This window comes from Urocitellus parryii, chromosome 8, assembly GCF_045843805.1.
Source record: "Urocitellus parryii isolate mUroPar1 chromosome 8, mUroPar1.hap1, whole genome shotgun sequence".
NCBI lineage: Eukaryota > Metazoa > Chordata > Mammalia > Rodentia > Sciuridae > Urocitellus > Urocitellus parryii.
Window position 1 is genome coordinate 22,708,077 of NC_135538.1, and position 15,816 is coordinate 22,723,892.

At 38.9% G+C, this 15,816-nt stretch overlaps 1 protein-coding gene across 16 annotated transcripts in view; it reads left to right on the plus strand.

Moving 5' to 3' along the window:
- Positions 1–15,816, plus strand: part of Hivep2 (HIVEP zinc finger 2) — a 179,597-nt gene that overhangs the window by 103,414 nt on the left and 60,367 nt on the right. For 3 of the 16 annotated variants that reach the window (XM_077802085.1, XM_026397625.2, XM_026397630.2), the window contains exon 4: positions 13,322–13,552. The exons of the other annotated variants lie outside the window; for them this stretch is intronic. The gene's annotated coding sequence lies outside the window, so the exon portion shown is untranslated. The remainder of the gene's footprint in view (positions 1–13,321; positions 13,553–15,816) is intronic. 16 annotated transcript variants of the gene reach the window in all.

Below are 15,816 nucleotides of genomic sequence, written 5' to 3' on the forward strand. Positions count from 1 at the left end.
TTGTTGGTCTCCTCTTCAGCTTGAAAAAAAATAATGATTAAAAAAACAGTGTATACTCAATAAATATTTGTTGGATTTAACAGAATATTTGGTTGTGGGTTTTCTTTGAAAATTAATTTTGGGGTCTGAAAATTGCTATCTGGGCACATGTTTAATTTTAATTCCATTCGTGAGATGAATCAGCAAGTCTGATACTTATTAAATATCCAGAGTCAGAAGAACCAATTCATAATTATTTGTAGTGTTTTTTTTTTTAAATGCAAAAAGCTGTTCTTAAAGTAAAATAATAATACTCTTCCCCACCAGACCAAACTAAAACCCCTGCCTTCCCCTGACTTGGCCATGGCAATAATAATAATTGTGCTCTGAAAAGATACAATGAGGTGAAATGAAACAGGGCCTGTGAGTGTGAAGGGCTCCTGGGGGTGCTGGTGTGGGTACAGTAGTGAGGCAGAGCCACTGTCTTGGGCTGCAGGATTCCGGAGGCACATTTCCTTTGGCCCACGGTGGGAAGCTCTTACACAGTTTTGAGCGGAACAGTGACACCATCCAAGCTGCACTTTTGGAAGCTGGATCTGCTGGGCTGTGTTGGGTGGTTTGGGGGTGGGGAAGAGGGTGGCTGAGTGGGCACAGCAGACCCTGCGAGCAAGGAAGCTACTTAGGATGCACTTACATGAATTCTGTCAAGAGCTGTCACCTCATGTTGTGCCCTTTACATCTCCTCCCACACTGACATCACAGACAAAGGCACTCAACCCAGGCTCAAGGAATTCTTTCTGACTTCACTTCCTCCTCTTCCCCTCCTTCCTCCGGTTTTGCATAATGGTGTCCCCTGTGACTGTGCTCAGCTCTAATTGTCTTCCTCAAGGTTCTCTACACACTTCCACAAGTCACTGCCTCTGGTAATTTTCCCTGGGTCCTCTGCATGCAAAGGCACCGTGCCCAGTCCTGTCCTTTGTTGGACACTTGCCAGTTGGACCTGGGGTACCTTTTAACCCCTTGACTTGATCTGGTGAGAGATGTAGACCTGGTGAGAGATCAGTGTTGCGAGTGGGAGTTGCAGTGATAGCAAAAGGGACCCACCGGCCACAGACAACAGGCGGCAAAGTGCAAGGAAGCCAGGGAAATGCTGCCTGACTGGGGGTCTGGGGGGGCTGTGTGTGTATGTTGTGTGTGCATGTGTCCATGCGTGCAGGAAAGTGCCCACATTTGTGCACAGGCCCTGAGGATGGTGGGGCAGGAGGAAGCTGTCAGCTTTTGCCTGGGAGTGCAAAAATTTACTTTTAATGGAAAAAGAGAGCTTCAGAGAGAAACCTGTTTAGGGAGTAGTGTGGTGAATTTGATGGTACATCAGTACTCTTTGAAATAAAAGCTGATAAAAAGCACATACATATTTTTTAAAGCACATATTTTGCTCTCCTTTTCCTTTTCCATGATTGCTTCTAGTGGAAAAGAGGAAATCACTCGAAAATTTGAGTCGACTTCCCCTTTTCGACCTTCTTTCAGCTTTCTCAATATTTCCCAAGAACTTAGGACAGGTTTTCAGATTTTCTCAACCTCACCCCTGCCCAAATCTCCCCAAGTTCACATCCTCAGGAACATGTGTACTTATCAGTGTATCACAACAGCCAGAGGTGTGCCTTTCAGCCTTGTACAATAAAAACATGCAGGGAGACAGCTCTCTTTTCCTTTTGAGGAGCCTGTTCACTGCCATCTCACGACTCACTGAAATAGCACAGCAGAGGAACACTTTTTGGCAGGCTGCAACATCTAGGGAATGCGCAAACACTCGCGTTTCTCTTTCTCTCTGATGTATTAGACTGAGTCAGTCTAGCGCAGGGAAGCAGAGGGAGTTTTAATTGAGCACTCAAATTGAAAAAAAAAAGTACTAGCTGTTTGAATTTAAGGTTATTTTTACAAACTGTGGTATTTCTAACAACAGAAAACCTTGGGTTCTTAAATTTGATGGTAGCAGTGATTTGGCGGGTTTCAGGAGAATCCACCCTTTCCTTCATCCATGGAGGAGTTTTTTAAATTTCAGAAGAGGTATTCTTGATTAAGTCGGTTTAAGAGCATATAATGATACTGTAATCATCATTTGTCATTATCTTGTGTACTAATGATTAAAGTAAACGTTTAATAACTATAGGGCAGTAAATATATTTTAGATCTTGAGCCATAAAAAGATTTCCATTAACAGAATGTTTTGTGCACAAATAAATTATTCATGGACTGTAGCAGAGCTTGATTCTGTCATCAACCTTAAGTGGAAATTTTAAGAACACCAATCATCACAAACGCCAACACTCTGTTGGCTTGGGCTCTGATCCTTCTTACATGGAACTTGAGCTTGTTTGGATATTTGTAAAAGCTTTAGTTTGGTTAAATTCAATGAATATTTATGGCTGTTCTGCCATATGCAATTTTGCATTCGAGTGCTAGAGAGGAATACGGTGATGAATGCATCTGCATTTTGGCTTTCAAGTTGCTTATAAGCCCTAAAAGAGAGATAAGACTAATGTATATCTGCCTTGAATATAAGAAAGCTGGTAGTCGTGCCCCCAGAGAAGTCTATATAAAATGTTTCATGAAAGTAGAGGAGAAAAAAAAAATCTTGTGGGTTTGTTGGGGGTGGGGGACTGGGGATCAGGAAGCATTTCCTGGGGAAACATGTAAAGATGGGCAAGATTTTGACCAGTGGAAAGAATGATATTCACATGGTAAAAGATAGGATGGATAATATTGGTGTGACTATATAACAGAAAGTACCAGAGTATGTTTGGGATTCAGCCTGAGTAAGTGAAGGGAAGATGTTAAAGAAGAGAAGGGGAAGGTAGTCTAGTCCAGAGAGTATAGAGGGCCTTGAATGTAAATAGCATATCAGTCTGGTAAGTGTTAGAGAATCTTGACCCACCTTTGAGTTATGAAGTAACATATTGGGGTTATATTTTGGATGATTTTTTAAAAAAAATATTACCACAGATAGCATTGCAGAGAAGAATTGGCAACATTGGAGGTAGGTAAGTTAGGGAGCAGTAATAAAATCCTGATCTAGGATATTTGTAAAAGTTATACAAAGGAGGGGGCAGAAGGGAGAGAAACCGTAGATGAATTTATCTGTGGATTTTATGATTGGCTATGAGTGGTCAGAAACAGGAAGGCAATAAGCTTCAGTGGAATATCTGGAATCAAATGTTTGAATCAGTCAATATTTATGGAAAGCCAGCCAGGTACAAGACATTATGCTGGATTATGGAGGTATGTATTGAGAAAAACAAGATCAGTCCTGCTCCCAACTAGCTGAACATTTATTTGGGGATGTAGGATATATATGTGTTTAACTAAAATTCAAAGTGGACTATGATCAGAACAACAGCAGGAGTTGAGCGAGGGGTGTGACTTGGGCACTGGAAACCAGGGGGACCTTTAGGAGAGAAGACACTTCAGCTATAGAATTCCAGAGTATTTCAGCTGTCCAAAGTGTCACTGGAAAACGAAGACAGGCAAGACTCAGAGAGGATAAGGGAGGAGGAGCTTGTTAGAGAGAGGAACTCTTCTTGAATGTCCACTGTTATGTCAGGCCCTGAGCTGGGAGCTCCATTTACATGGGAATTCTGTTCAGATTATGTGCAATTATAAAACCATCACCAACATTGGGATCTAATAAAGGGTTAATGGATTCTGCATTGGATCATGGGGACTCGGAAGAGGTTTCAGTGTAGAAGTAAGGCTGGAAATGTTCTAAAACTTATTTTTTTTTTTTATACTGAAGACATAATTAAATACATCAGTGAGCAAGAAGGCTGAGCTTTTTCTCTGTGATTTCTCCTTGTTGGGTAAAGTTTATGTAGATCTCCACATTCCGGCTGGTCTTAGAGGCCTCACTTGAGAATGTGCTAGTTCTGAGAAGTCTTTGCAAACTTTAAAATGCCGTCCCGACGTTGGACTCCTAGATTATTTTCTCACAGCAAAATCTTCTGCACTTGCTCCCAGCTTCCCGCCTCCTCCCTGCGTCTCCTTCCTCCTTCCTTGTGGGCACTCAGCTCCTAATGGTGAACGCCTTTGCCACACCCTCAGCTGAGGGTTGGGGAAGTCCTCGGGCTCTCCTTGGCTCCTGTCCCACAAGGAAGGAGATTTCCATGGAGAACAATCTAGGGAAGTGCCTGTGTGCAAGCACGCACATGTGTGTGCACTCATACACACACACACTCACACACACACACACACACACACACACACACCCCAGTTCTTTTCCTGTCCTCAGGGGTATTTATGTGCCAAGAAGTAGACAAAACACACAGTCATGTACAGGCACATTGTGTTGCACCCAACCATTGGAAACAGGGCTGCAATGGAGCCGGAGTTAGAAGGGATACTATTATTTATTCAACCTGTAGAATAATAGGAGAATTTGTTGAAGAAATACTCAGAAGTGGCTTCATTAAGATGAATTAGCCTATGACTAGAGAATGTAAGGGATAAAATTTGTATCATGCCTATGCTTAGCTGATTTTTGTTACATGTTATTCTAGACAACTGGGCATAATGAAAAATCATTCAGAGGTACCCATGTTATCATAAAGGGGTATTTTATATCATATCAAACTATCTTGTAAGAAATAATAATTTAAAAAGTGGGAAGGAGTGATATAATGGGGGACAATTGCTCCTTAATCCCACATGTGCACAAAGGTATATAAACATGGTGAGTGAGCTTGTTTACAATCATTCATTCATTTATCCTTTTTATGAACATTTATTAAACCCTCCCTTTGTCCCAGGCTGGGGGCTGGGAAATATGAGAGGAGACATGTAAGATTTAGTTTTTTTAATTTTTATTTTGTTTCAAACACTTAAATAAAATACATCCTTCTTAGAGGGAACTAGCCAATATAAAAGTTTCCCTGTTTTATAGTAGCAGCTTGTTTGAAAAATGCATTTATGAGTAGAGAATAGGATAGAGAGCAGAATTCATCAGACACTAGAATGGCAATATGTAAATCAATGGAAATGTAATTGATGTAACTGATGTGATTCAGCAATCTGTATACGGGGTAAAAATGGGAGTTCATAACCCTTTTGAATCAAACTGTGAAATATATCAAAATAGATGTAATGTTTTGAACTACCAACAATAAAAAAAAGAAAAATGCATTTATGAGATGACTATTATATACAAATGTTCTTCCCCCATCATTCATGTCCTCTCTTTTTTTAATTTTTTAGTTGTTGATATACCTTTATTTTTTATTTGTTTATATGTGGTGCTAAGGATCCAGCCCAGTGCTTCACACATGGTAGGCAAGTGCTCTGCCACTGAGCCACAACCCTAGCCCCCATGTCCTATCACTTTGAACCCTAAAATGCATTCAACTTGTGGGAATTCAAAATAGCTCTTAGGTGAATGGGAGCGAGAATCCTCAGAGCTTTGGAGGAAGTCACCATGTTTTCTCAGCTTCACCTGTTGCGTTGGGATTCCTTTTCCTTGAGAGCTGGATGGGGAAGATGTTTTAGCAGGCTGCTTTCTACCTGAAGCCCTGGGATAGATGGAGTCAGGGTTTGCTCCTGTGTACATGTAAATATCCCAGGGGATTTCCCAGTGCAGGGGCATCTCCCACCTTTGGGAACACCGGCAAGATCTTCTCAGCCAGTGATCAAGCTCAACAGTGTGGGGATCTTTGAGACTGGGAGACCTTCTCTTGGGGTTTATGACTATATCTCTTCTTACCTCATTTTACAGTTTTTTTTTTTTTTTTTTTTTTTTTTTTACTTTTCTTCCAACTGGCAACTGTGGATGACAGTTTTGGAGCACATATTTGGGAATAATTTTTCAAGTATAAAGTGGTACCAAGTTCTCCTCTATTTTAAATAGTCAGAAATTAATGTTGAACTAAGAGACCTATGGGACCTTCGTCACAGAACTGTTAAAGTTATTTTGTCCCTAAAGCAAATAAAGATATGTTTGTATGGCATTTGCATCAATGTCAATAAATTTCATTCTGCCAAGTATAAATTTTGAGTTTTTGTATTTGATGAACATATTAATATGTTTTGTAGATTGATTAAAGTATTTTAGTTAAAGTATGTGTAAGTCTATAATTTTTTGTAATATTTTAAGAATACCTTAACCCAAATTTGGAAGTTTTTGTTTTTTGAGTTCCCCTTCTAAGACCTCCCTGCCATGTACTGGGGATTAAGCCCAGGGGTTCTTGCATGCTGCAAGTGTTCCATCACTGAGCTACATCCCTATCTCTTTAAATAATTTTATTTTTTGGAACAGAGTCTTTCTTATTTGCCCAGGGTGGCCTCAAATTTGTAGTCCTCCTGCCTCAGCCTCCCGAAAACTGGGATTACAGTTGTACACCATGACTGGAAGTCATTGTTGTTTGTTCTTTGATGAAGACAAAAGGTTTTTGTGTAGGTGTGGCTTTTTTTTTTAATTATAGAGAGAAGAAAATTAATTTCACTGTGGCATTATTTTTCTTAATACTATATGTTTGTGCCATCATTGTCTTCGAAAACATTTGTCTTCTTACATCTTAAATCTGTTGCCTTGGAGAGATTGGGAACTGGTCTGGTATGTGCATTCGGATTATTCATTTGCTCATTCTTTAATTCAGGATAGGGATTGGTCAGTTCCTTTTATTCTGTATTCGAATTAATGCAAGATAGAGAATTTTTAGCTGGATATGAATGGGAGGTACTGAACAACATGTGAACTTATGGTTTTAAGTAGAAAACCACTACCTTTTCAGGAAATGCATCACAGCATCAGTCTTATAACTTGCTAAATAATTAATTATAAAATTATTTTCAAAGTAGGTAGAGCCATATGTGTGTTGTAAAATATGTGCGTTGTGAACCTTTAACAGTTAATCAGAAGAAGACTTCATACTTTGGTTACTTAACTTTTCTGTAGGTATAGTAAAAAGGGAGCTGTACACAGCCCTCATGTAAGCTTTTATTCTGATGCTATTTAAAAGTATACATAAAGGAAGTTTCTTCTAAATTAAGAACAGCAAGAGATATTTTAAGAAGCTAATTTCAGATACTGAAAAGGAACTTCTAAATCAGGCATGTTTTGTATTTTTTGAAGAAATATTATTTTCAAAAAGCATGCTACTATATACATCATATAAAATACAGATCTGTTCTCTTAGGACTTTGCTTACATTACAAAAATGAGCTACTGCATGAAGATAATGTAATAGTTATTTTGAAGATACTTATTAGTATATGTTAAAAAATTATTAGAATTATAATTATTTATTGTTTTATTTTACATGCATATGTTTTGATGCACTTTGGAATTATGATTAAAAATTAAATAAAAATAAATTAATTCCATTTTAAAGTCAGCACTGTGAAATATTCTTTAAAACAGATGCATATTAGTTAACATTTTCTGCAGAACACATTTTCAGATCTTTTCATTCGTGATGACATTATTACTCAAACCTTTTCTTAGATAAATTAGAGAATTAGGTTTAGAAATATTATGTATTATTTCTGTAGTATTAAAATTGGACATGATGGAGTTTGTATATTTAGTAATGATATATAAGATAACATGCGGCTGATTCTTGACAATGCAATGGTGCTGTTTTGTTTTCTAACATTTTCAAAGCCTAGTAAGTAACTTCTGAATTGAATAATTTCCATGTCATGGCAACAGTGTTAGTAGTTAGCAGTAGTGGGGAGGGAGCAGTGAGTAACTGGAAAAGCCGTTGGTTGCAATGTCAGGAATCCAAGGTTCTTGCTTAGGGCCCGAGAATAGTTTTCAGACCTTGAGCAAGTAACTTGACCTTCCCCTATTTCAGCACTCTTGATTTTGGGTGTATGTACACATATACATTTAAACACATACGTTTATGTGAAAAACTGGACTTCTGTATACCTGCAAAATCTTCTTTCTCCATACAGATTTTTAAACACAAGTTAAATGTGGATTATTGTGGGGTAGTTCCTTAATTCACATATCTAGGAAACATCCTTCCTCTAAACTTTCAAGTGTGAAAGGGACAGCTCTCCTCAAAACATTTATTGTCCTCATCATGTAAATTGTTGAAAAAAAATTTGTGCTACAAGATTCATTTGTCAACTTTAAGGACTGGATTATAAGCAAAAATGTGAAAGGGGCTTTCTGAACCTGCTTTATTCTCTTGGCCTCCGTTGTCCTTCTTCCATCTACCAGGCCTTAACTTTAATAAGTCTGGTAGAGAAATGCCCAAGAGGTGTGGAGGTGGTGCAGAATATGGCATCCAGGAACCTTGGAGGCAGGAAGAAGACAGACCAGTGAGGAAAGAAAAGCCAAACTAAGTCAGTGGTTTTGTCTATAAACATGGACTTTATGGTGCTCAAATGCCTCCTTCTCACTACCAGGGTGTACTAACTAACGCCCACTAATAATCAACTATGGCTCTACATCTGGCTGAAAAGCGGGTAGTGGATTCTGAGGCAGACAATGAAAGACATACCAGTTGCTTCCCTGACCCCTTGAACTGGATCAGAGCATTGTGTTACATGACTACAGATATTCCCAACAAAGTTTCTGGATAAGAGTAGAGGAAAAAAAAAAAAAAAACTGATGGAAATGCTTTCATGACCAACTTGGAGGAGAACTGGTTTTAAGCCAAGCTTGGTTTGGACCTTAAGAACACACAACTAGGGAGAAGGTCATGGCAGCCAATATTTGTTGGGTCTATAGGGGAAGAGTTCAAATGAAGTCTCACAAACATTCTTAATTTGATCACGATGAAATCTTTATTTGTAAAGAACATGAAGTTGCCAGGCATTTTATCTGACTCTATTCAAGTTGCAAATATGATAGAAATACCTTTTCTGGCTCCTTTTTATTGTTTCTGAACAGTAATTAAATCTTCATTAAAAGAAGAATTTGAAACATCCTTTAGTGAATTGTATATGGGTCATGCCTGACAAGTTTGTTTACTTTCATTGTTTGTAGCTTTAAATTTCACACAGACTGACTGTAGATTTTCTACTACTTTTGCTTTAGTGTGTGTCGGGAGGAGGTGTTTTAGTTTCCGAACTTCAAAAGAGAAGATACAAATGCAAGACCTTGATTTACATTCATTTTTGACTTATAAGATTTACATGTAAAATGTAAATGTATTCAAAGTATACAAAATATCAATAGATTTTCATTAAAAAATGTGAATTAGGATACCTCTCAAATTCCAAAAAAAAAAAAAAATTCAAAAGTTCTTTAATATCCAAAATTAAAAGACAAGTAAATCTATGTTATAATGAATGAACAAAACATCTAAATCAAAGATAAACAGCTTCAGCTTTTTTAATATATAATTTTTGGAAATTTAATTGTGTTCTAATTTTGTGAAAGTAATTTATAGATTATAGAAAGTATTTATAGATTGAATGGAAAGTGTCAATTTAGATGTTAATGTAAAGAATTAGCATCATGCTTCCTGCCATTGACATCTTCACAAGTTTAAGACCAAGAAGAATTGCTGAATTGCAATTGGGTGTATGGGCACCGAGTATGATTATTCCAAATACTGCACTAATTCATTAATAATCCTAGAATTACTGATTGGAGCACTAAAGGAAACAAGAAAAGCGATTCTTGGCATGACTATAGTCAAGAGTCTGTTGTGTTCATGTCATCCGAAAGCAAGGACTAGGTACTATGTTTTTTTTTTTTCTTTAACTTAAGTATTACAGCTACTTAAATCTCTGCTTTTGAAATGGTATCTCATTCCACACTCTTCAGTGGCACTTCCCACAAACCAGGGCATTCAGATTCAGTCTTTTTTTTTTTTTTTTTTTTTTGGCTTGGTGCAAAAAGAGATTTGACTCAAGGCTCCCTGGGGAGCAGGGTTTAGGGTTCTGAGACATCTAAATACCAATAATGAAGGTGCTGTGTATTTTCCAATACATTTATTTTGTTGTCTTTGTGGTCTGTGGGCTTTCTAAAGCACAGGACCCAAGGCAAGAACCTTTCTAGCCTGGGTGTATGGGCACTGCTGCCCTGGGGCATCTGGGCATTGCGTTCTTGCTGTGGACACAATCTGCAGAGGCAGCAGAGGAGTTCCTTCCTGAGACACTAGGGGGAGCTGGCACAGGAAGGAAGAAATGGCAGATGGTGTTGTGACTGGCTGTCAGACTGCCTGTGGGCTCCTTAAGTCTCCCTTGCTGGAGTCCTAGAAATACTTGGTTGGGACTTTTCAAGGGGACTGGAGGTCCTGTGTGAGCAGGTGGGGCTGGAACAGGAGCTGTGGTTAATTGGTGTTAATGCCACTGCATATGTATTTGCCTGTAGGCTGGTGGTGCCTGGTAGTGAATCTCTCATTTCCAAGTCAATAAATGCTCCCTCCCTTGGAGGGAGCGGGGAGGACATGTCTATCCCTGTAAAACTGTTTTTCCCCACATGACTGAAAGCACAGGCATAGTTTCATTTCTCCTTGCAAATATTCTCTGTGGAGAGAAGCCCGGGATATAATCACTGATCTTAGATAGTTGAAATTGTAAAGGGACTTATTTTTCACTTAGATTGGGGATCTTAACTACAGATGGACAGAATTCAGAGAATTTGGTTGAGAAAAAAAAAAAAAAAAACATTACTTTTCACCAATCTCTGAACTTCAGCATTGCTTTTGTTTTCAACTTAGGCAACAAATGTCAGTGATGACTTTGTCATCAATGGAAATCATAGATAATTTCAGATCACATTCCTACAGTGGCTAATACCTCAAGGTGTCTTTATGATTATGACTATTCAACATTATGGTCCCTATTAGACATAGGGTAGAGCAAGTTACTGTCCACACGTTTGCTTAAAGGATTTTTTTTTTTTTAGATAACCGTATTTTATTATCACTGGTTTCCTTTATAATCTAATGTTTTTTATACACTTTAAAACATTGTGTTCTGGGGGGGGCGGTTCACAGGCTTCATCAGACTGTAAAGAGGGTCACAGAAGTTTGAGAAACTCTGATTTTGATGCAATCCTGTATATTTCTGCAGAAAATAAGTCTCTAGAGCGTGTGAGTTACTCAAAGTCTTATGGCAGAAGAGGAATTAAAAGCAGTGTCCTTCCTGCCCTCTGTAACCTTCTGGAACCCAGCCCTGATCTTCGTGCCTGGGGAATGAGAACCTTTGTCTTCAGCCCAGCACTTTGGTTATGATGAAGGCCAAGTCCACTTCCCTCTTCCTTTGCCTTTTCTTGGCCTGTGGTGGCTTCTTTCCATCTCTTCTTTCCAGATCTGACAATGGTGGCGAGGTGTGATGACTCTGGCTGCATTCTCTCTGATGTCCCATAGCATTGTGAGACATGCTGTCAACAGAAGTCATAAGATACTGACCCTTGTGTGTCAGCTCTTCATCACTGTGACAAAATACCTGAGATGAAACAACTCAATGGAGGAAAAGTTTCTTCTAGTTCATGGCTTCAGAGGTTTCTATCCCTGGTCAGCTGGCTCCATTGCTTTCAGGCCTGTGGTGAGGCAGTGCATTGTGACACAGAGTACGTGGTGGGGCAGAGCTGCTCAGCTCATAGTAGCAGGAAACAGAGGAAGGATTCAGGGTCCCATATCCCTTCAAGGACATGTCCACAGTGACCTTCCTTCCTTCCACTAGGCTTACCTCCTTGTCGCTGGGGACCAAACTTTTAGCAAATGGCCTTTGGGGGACATTTAAGATACAAACCCTGAACCATGATTGCTTGATCCAGTTTCAGTGGCGGTGTTTATACCCTTGCATCCCCTTACCATCAGGGAAAACTTTCCACCTCCTTGCTGGACTTTCTTAATTTCGGAACTCTCATCACATTATTTCCTCCATATATGCCTGAAATACCAAAAGGAAAATGTAGAATTAATAGCTAACCTTTGTAGTTCACTTCCTGGTGTCATTTATAAGCACTATATTATTCCCGTAATGATTATGGCAATATTATTTTTATCCCCACTCTACAGATAAGAAAACTTAGGTACAGAGAGGTTAGGTAACTTGCCTGGTGTTATTTACATATTTAATAAATGACAGAAGTGAAATTAAAAGCAGATATTCCTGCTCCAGAGCTCATATCCAGTTACTGCTGGAATGCTACATGCTACTATTATTCAGTCTGTTTTTCTTTGGTTTTGGGAATGTGATGGATTTTTGGATTTTTTTTTTAAATGTGGTTCTCCCCCTAGATCTCGAAGAGCTGTCTCTGAAAGGTGTCATTTGGTTCAACATCTGTTCCGCTTTAGTCCCTTTCTTGTATGTATGCAGGCAATATGGGGGAAGGACAGACACGTTCTGACCGCAAACTTGAGTAGAGCTGCAAAGCGCCAGGTTCCGGTTGACTCTGTCTCCATTTCAAGGATGTGACAGCATCTTGATCTTTGCTTTCGAAGCCTTCCCACCGGCAACATCGGCCAGTTCGCTTTGAAAATATATATCTGGATTCTTGTGTTTCTTGTGTTTTGAAAAATAAGAAATGTTTGTTAGTGTTTCTGTTCTTGAACACTAGTTGACATTTTGCCAACTAGTTAAAAGTCTGCAAGACTGAGTGGTGGAGGAGCCAAGCTTGCTGTAACCGGTTACCCCAGATGGCCAGATTCTGTTGTGTACCAGTTAGAGACGCTCAGTGGTTGCGCACAGGGGGTTCTGAGGTGCCCTGTTCCACTTATTTTTGCCAAGCATGCACAGCACATTATTTGATAGGGTGAGACAGATGGCATAGCTCAGCCTAAAATGATGAGAGAGGAAAGAAAGTGAAAAAAAAAAATAGAAAAAGGGCATTTGATTTTCTAATTCACATTTCGGAAGTGAATTTTAGCTCCTGTGATTGACTAATAAATGCAGTGTTGCTCTAAGACTTGAATCCATTAACGTCTGTTTGAACAGCTCTGAGTAATGGGCAGGAGGCAATCTTTTCCTTCATGGATGCTGTCCCAAACTTCGTGGGGTGTCCTCCAGATCTGAAATGGTTTGGGCCATTGGAAGACATCAGACAAAGATATGGAGTTTTCAGAGTAAGACAGACTGCCATCCCTATACTAATCAATACAGAAAAGTCCTCAATTTTTTAAAAAAACTGAAATATATATTTATACATGCAGATGTATAAATAACAGAGAGAAAGATGTATAAATAACAGAGAGAATGCGCCTGGTGAAGTAGCTGTGATAAAGACAATTAATCAGTCTTCGTACAGCTGCTTCCTGACATTTCTGCAAATTGTTATGGAAAAATTAATGAAGGTTAGATCAGTAATGGTTTCAAGCTTGGCCAGTGGAAAGTATGACAATGTTTCCATCAGCAATTAAATTGGGCTGCTTTCTTTTTTCTATAGGGGAAGTGGTATGATGTGTATTCTCCACAGGAAATGGAAAACGGCGGCTGAACTGTGTGCAGCACAGGTATGCTGGAGCCCCGGGAGTGCTCCAGCCAGCTCGCCTTGATTGACACCACAGATTTGCCTCTTCTGCCGGAAGGATTTTGCTGTGCAACACAGAGAAATCCTTCTTTTAAAAAGACAGTGAGAACGTTGGGATGCTGTTGAACGGCCATCTCAGAAATGCAGGTACACGATGCATCTAAACTTTGGGAGCCAGAAAGTGGAACTTATGACAAACAGAAAGCGAAACTCACCTATCTAATTTTATTTTTTTCAAGCTGAAGTTTGTTCAGTGCAGGCCCCATTCACATCCTGTGTAACCCTGTGGGATTTTCCCCAGTATTAGTGAAAAATTTTCCCATAGGGTCACACAGGATGTGAATTAAAGTAAACACTTAACAGGCATGATGAAAAGGAAATTAGCTTTCTAAATGATCCTTTCACTGTTAACATCCTGAGTAGTTATTAGAAAGGTGGGTAAGGGTCACTTCAATGTCTCATTATCAAGTTGTTACATTATTAATAGAGTATATTAATCTTCTTCCTTATTGTATATGAAGTGCATTTCCTTATGTATGAAACTGAATCTCATATATGTATTTTTTCCTTTTGGAAAAACAGTTAAAAGCCTAGCAAAACCCAGTGGATCCGTGGTTCTTGGCCTCTTCAGAGAGAGAGGTTCATAGGCTCATTTGAGGCTTATAAAAGCTCCCAATCCTTTTTCCTGGAAGAATGCATGTGGATACAACATTCTGTATATGATTTTTTAAGTCTCACAAATCTCTTGTATGACATTGGAACCTGGGCATTTCTAAATGGGTTTTGAAAGCTTTTTACAGGCAGATAGAAAATTATAATCACAACCATAATATAATAACTTATTAAAAGTAAAGATTTTATAAGAGATACTTTTTAAGAAGCTTTAACTATAGCAATAATGATTCTTACTCTTTTCTACCTATAATACTCCTTATCGTTGGGAGGGAGCTGGGGTATTGCACAGAACATACGAAGCAGTGCTTGAAGTCACTCTAGTTGTCCTGCCTCAGTCTTAGTATCTCTAAAATGGAGCCAACAATGAGATGATTCACTTGTGTCTGGAGAACAGTTGATGCTCCATATATATATTCCTTCCCATCTTCCTTTCCTGCTTTGAAACTTAGTTTAATGTCACTTTCTGACACATCTTTTTGCAACTCCTCAAAGCAGATTTTTTTCCTGCTTTGTCTGTGGTGTTCCTCTATTGCTTCGTGTATGATTATTATTATTTTTCTTTTAAAATTGTGTTAGCATTCATTTTTTTTTTTTTACATCTGAAGGTGTGAACTTTGAGAATCTTATGCTTACTGGTAATGTTTTTTTTTTTAATATTTTTTTTAGTTGTCAATAGACTTTATTTATATGTGGTGCTGAGAATCAAACCCAGTGCCTCCCACATGCTAGGCAAGCACTCTACCACTGAGCCACAATACCAGCCCAACTGGTAATGTTTTATTTACCTCTGTGTTTGTTGTACACAGCAAAGTGCATGAGACACACAGGTACTTCCTATTTACTAAACCAGAAAGAATTGGCTAATAAACATTAGTTTATTAAATAATTTAAAATGAAATAATTTAGATTTGAGCTTGTGATTGTCACTGTTTTGTGACTGCTATTCATCTCCAAATGGCCAAAAGATCAGCATGCAGGTTAAATGAAATTAGTGAGAGAACAGAGCTTCGTTCTCAAAGTGTATCTTTTCTAGCTCTGACTACAACTGTAGAGTTCTAAACCTGAGACTTCATATTTTGGCTAGATTTTAGGCCGATTAATTACCAAGTGATTATTTTGTTAAAGGTATTTTTAAATTTCTGTGATATGTTGACCAAAAAATATCTGAGTCTCAGAAGAAAATTTGGGCCCCCAAATCTTAGTTTATATTTCAGTTTTAGAACCTGGGGTCAGAGGATAATTTGAAGGACATACTAACCTTCTTTTCTCTGAAGTCCTCACATGCCCTGGTTAGTTCCATTTAACTCAAGTTGAACAAAACTGTGCCCTGGCCTCAAGGAGCTGTCAACCAATATTCCACTCTCACCCACCCCCTCTCTCTTCTCTCTATATTCCCTGAAACTGTTACAATTTTTTTTATAGAAAACTCAAATAAAAATTTCTATAGAACCAGATTGTCTTAGTACTTGAACAACTTAATGGCAGTAGACCCCACCCCCTCCATGTTTAGGATGAAGAGCTTCTAAGAAGTAACTGATTTAGAGCCTGGAGTGTTTGGAGCTACAGGGAGCCAGGGAGGGCTTGGAAGAGGGAGATGCGCAGTTGGCTGGAGGAGGTCTTAGGGCAGATCTACTCCAGGGGAGCAATAGCAATGTGCCAGCATGGTGAGAAAGGCAAATGCAGAGAGGTGGAAATGGTGTCTGGTGGTCTGGGTGGGCCTTCAAGGCAGAGGGAGA